The 4,512-nt window shown below is 33.9% G+C and overlaps 1 pseudogene; it reads right to left on the reverse strand.

Moving 5' to 3' along the window:
* Window positions 1-3,558: 3,558 nt before the first annotated feature.
* LOC120590997 (uncharacterized) lies at window positions 3,559-3,677 on the reverse strand (annotated as a pseudogene).
* Between the last annotated feature and the right edge of the window lie 835 nt (window positions 3,678-4,512).

Below are 4,512 nucleotides of genomic sequence, written 5' to 3' on the forward strand. Positions count from 1 at the left end.
GATTTGTTTTTCTAATATCTGACCCTAATTATAAATTGAAAGAAAAGTGAAAACAGAAAAAAAGGAAAGAAATATTAAAATTTTCCTTTTGACTATTTTAATATTCAGGGGATTACTTATAAAATTTAAGTCAATTACAAAAAAAAAAAAAAAAAAATCTTAACAATAGTATTCAGAGTTGTCCAGAAAGGAAAAGACCTGGCCTGGTGGAATCAGAGCAGAAATCAACAGATGATTTTAGACAACCAGGCAAACCCTCCACTTTAGATATCTGAAACAGGTAGGAATTTTCCTATGCTTTTTTAGGTACATAAATATCACATTTCTTTATGTTTCTAAAAAAATCATATCTATCTCCAAGCTCCAAATGGTCAAGGTTCGTGAAAATTTAATATTTTATTCCAGGACTTCCAGTGCTTTTGTTGTTCAGAAAAAGTGGTGGGGAGGCCTCTGATGGCAGTTTTTATTGATTACTGTTGAGTTGTTCATTGTTTAGGCTCACGAGATTCTCATTAACGCAAATGACTCTGTTGGTGTCATAGCAGGCTCAGCCATCAAGGACTTGGTCCCAGTTTCCACAGGCATGATAATTTTTTGGTCAGAGAGACCTGAATGAGGGCATGAATCCCCACCAGTCACATAGCAGCAGATCCACACAACTCCTGGGACCAGTCACTTGTTCCCCCAACTCAGACCTCAAAATGCAATTCATCTCTTTGTAGTCAGATCACTCCTTTCTTCTGACCACCTAGTTTCCAGCCTTTTTACTCTCAGATAATTCACCTTGATTTTCTTAGTCTTCTTGGTGCCTTTTTAAAAAAAGCCTGCCTGCTGTTGTTTTCCAAATACCTAGCAACATGACTTTTCTTAGTCTTGAAACTCAAAAGCTTTCAGTAATTCCTGGCACAAGGAAGCAGAGAAGCCATGAGCAACAGTCTTGTCTGCATCTCTTGGATGAGAATATCATCTTGTAATTCTTTGAAAACATGAAGCAGAAAAGAAAAACTGATAACTGAGTTCTTCATCATTAACTCCATTCCATGTTCATCTCAGGGCATTTGACAGAATAAAAACTCTAGGGAAAGGAAAACCTAGTGGAAATCGAGGGATACCAGAACAGAAGGAAAAGGTTAAGATTTAAAATGTGAGTTCAGAGGGTATATCAGAGATTCCCATTGCAACTGAGTAGAGAAATGCCAAAATATTAGAGCTGGCTCAAATACTATTCCTCTCCTTAGATCCCTTCCCAAAATCAAAGTGGAGTGGGCTTTTTTCCCCAGTTTTTTGCTGGGACAACAAAAACAACAGCTATTTGAGAATTTGCTATTTAGGCACTATATACAGCTAAGTGCTTTACATGTGTTATTTCCTTTTAACCCTTACAAAACTCTGTGAGGTAGGTCTATAATCTTTTTCCCTTTTTATTGATCTTTTGACTGTAAGTGAAAAAAAAAAAAAAAACAAACTAACTCAAACTGACTATGTAATAACCAGAGTCTAGAGATAGAGTAGGCTTCAGGTGTATCAGATTCCTCAAGAGCATCGTCGAGGAACTTTCAGTCTTTCCATCCTCCCTTGACATGTTGGCTTCATCCTAAGCTCATAAGCCTCATGGTCATGAGCTACCTGCCACCAGCAACAAAGCATAATGCCTTCTCCACATTCAACAGAACTAGCCACTTTTCTATATCTTATTGACCCCAAGTAGTTCAGGCCTCTCCATCCATGAAACAATTAATGGTAAGATGCCTGGAGGGCAACAAATATCTTAGATGAATCGTCAAAAGTGGAATGATTTTTGGGATCCAACCACAATGACCACTGTGTGCCCATTTTATACATGGAGGAACTGAAGAGCTAGGCAGCTAAGTGATTTGCACAAGTTATAAGAGGAAGACACAGGTCTGTCTCGCAACAAAGTACATGCTATTAACCTTTGTTCAATAGCACTTGGACAAATTCTCAAGGTAGGAGAGGAGTTCTCAGAACTCAAATTTAGATGCTTATTTATAAGACCAATAAGAGACCAATAAGAGAGATCTACCAAAAATCACCATGTTCTTTCAAATATGAGAAACTAAACAATCAGATTACTTATGTAAGGGGACACTGTGATACTGTATTTGTAGCACTTGGGATGCTTTTGAGTTTTTATGTTTATGTATTGCAGTGAAACATAAAGGAGGCATGGAAGGAACAGTGAAAGTTATGACCAAGAGAAAGTACAATAATTGTTTACCCAGCTTTCTTTGAAAAAAAGATTTCTGTGACTGTTTTAACTACTACTCAACTCATTCCTACCACCTGAGTTGCACTCTAAGTTTTCAAAATAAATGAAGAAAATATTTATTTTAGCAAAATGTTTTATTTGCCTACTTCCAAAAAACTCAAAGTGGCCAAATAAAAGTCATCATTCAAATTCAAATCATTTCTTAAGGTCATATAAATGACTGATTCTATTAACTACTGAATCAATAAGGTAGAGTCTCCTTCTGCACCCTGGGAATTACGTGATGGATCTTCCCTTTTCATCAATAACTCTGAATAGCTGTGTTAGTAAATACTTCATATTTCTCATCACAGATTTATTTGTCACAAGTAGGAAGACTAGAGGAACCTCCCAGATCCCTGATGCAATTCACTGTCTATATGAATTTAGGAATAAAGACTCAAAGGAACCCTTGCCCCAAAGGACAAAAATGCAGCCCATTAGGAGAAATGTAATTATTCTGAATTTAAAAATCAGTCTTCCATTTTTCCTTAACTTTTTCATTCCTTCTTTATGTTATTCATAAGAACACTATATTCCGAATGATTTTCAATTTTTCCTTATTATGTACTATTTTTCTGCTCTTTTCCCATTTTATTTATCTTCTTCCTTGTATGTTGTGGGCAGGCTATCAGTTAAAGTTCACAGATATTTTTTCTTCTGTAGATAAATAAGTCATATAAACAAGATAATTTTAAATAACTTCTATTGAAATTATTATTGCATGATGTTTTAAAACTCATTCTCCTATTTGACAAAGTATATGTATTTGAACCTTCAGATAAAACGATAGAATTTAAATGCCGGGATCATTTCCTTTTATGTGTGTGTATAATCAGAACGGTTAAAACTTACTACAAAATTAATACCTTCCAGTGATCTTAACTTGGCTTGTATATTAGTGACAAGAAACTCTGAAATTGATGGAAAAGAGGGACTGCTAAAAAATCCGGGTAAGTATACAGATAAGCAATTTATTTTCTAATGAAACCAAAGACGAAAACAAAGAGACTCAGTTTTAATGACTAACATTTAGAGATGTCACTTTCTGGTTTTTATTTTTATTTTTTAGACATTCTCATGACTATAAATGATATCTCACTGTTGTTTAATTTACATTTCCCTGATGACTAATGATGTTAAACACCCTTTTCACAAGCTTTGTGACCATTCACATATCCTTTTGTAAAGTCACTAAGTTCTCCCTTATTTTTTTTTTTTGATTGCTTATCTTTTTATTATTGATTTGTAGGATCTTGTTAGATATTCTGAATTTTTTTTTTTTTTAACGCCTACATCACCTGATCTTCCCAGGTGGTTTCCCATCCAAGTACTAAACCAGGTCCACCCTGCTTAGCTTCCGAGATCAGATGAGATCGGACACGTTCAGGATAGCATGGCCATAGACTATTCTGAATTTTTTATATTCACATTATTTTGCTACAATTATATTTTCCCAGTTTGTGGTTTGAATATTCATTTTAATGGTGTCTTTTGAGGAGCAGATATTTTTAATTGTAATGAGGTCTAATTTACCTATTTTGTCTTTATGATTAATACCTTCTGTATTCTAACTGCAACAGTTTTGCCTATACCAAGTTAATAAAGATAGTCTCCTAATGTTTTCTTCAAGGACCTTTATGGTTCTGAGTTTCACATTTGCAACTATAACCATCTTAAATTAACATTCATGAGAGGAATGAGGAATGGATTACAGTTCATTTCTAATTGTCCCATCAACATCTGTTAAAAAGAACTTAGTTATCCCTTTTCAAATTGACTTGGTATTTTTATCAAAGTTCAATTTGCTATATGTGTGTGTCTATTTATGAAATTCTAGGTTTCTTTCACTAATCAATTGCCTAACATTGTGCTGAAGTTTATAGTCTTGATTGTCATAGCTTTAAGTCTTGAAATCAGGGAGTATAAGTTTTTCAAATTATTTTTTTTTAGTGTAGTTTTGGCTATTCTAGATTCTTTGTATTCTGTGAATTGTAGAATCAGCTTGTTTATTTCTTCCCAAAAAGTCTGCTGGAATTTTGATAAATATTGCTTTGAATTTATATATTGATTAATGGAAAATGAGCAGTATCGGTTCTACCCAACAATAACATTTTCTATTTTTCCATTTTAATATTCTTCAATTTCATTCAGCAATGTCTTATAATGTCAGTGAAGAGCTCTTTTCCATATTTTGTTAGACTTGTTTCTACATATTTAATGCTTTTTTGATGTTATAAATG

The sequence above is a fragment of the Pteropus medius genome, unplaced genomic scaffold (genome assembly GCF_902729225.1).
Source record: "Pteropus medius unplaced genomic scaffold, Ma_sr-lr_union100, whole genome shotgun sequence".
In the NCBI taxonomy this organism is placed as follows: Eukaryota; Metazoa; Chordata; class Mammalia; order Chiroptera; family Pteropodidae; genus Pteropus; species Pteropus medius.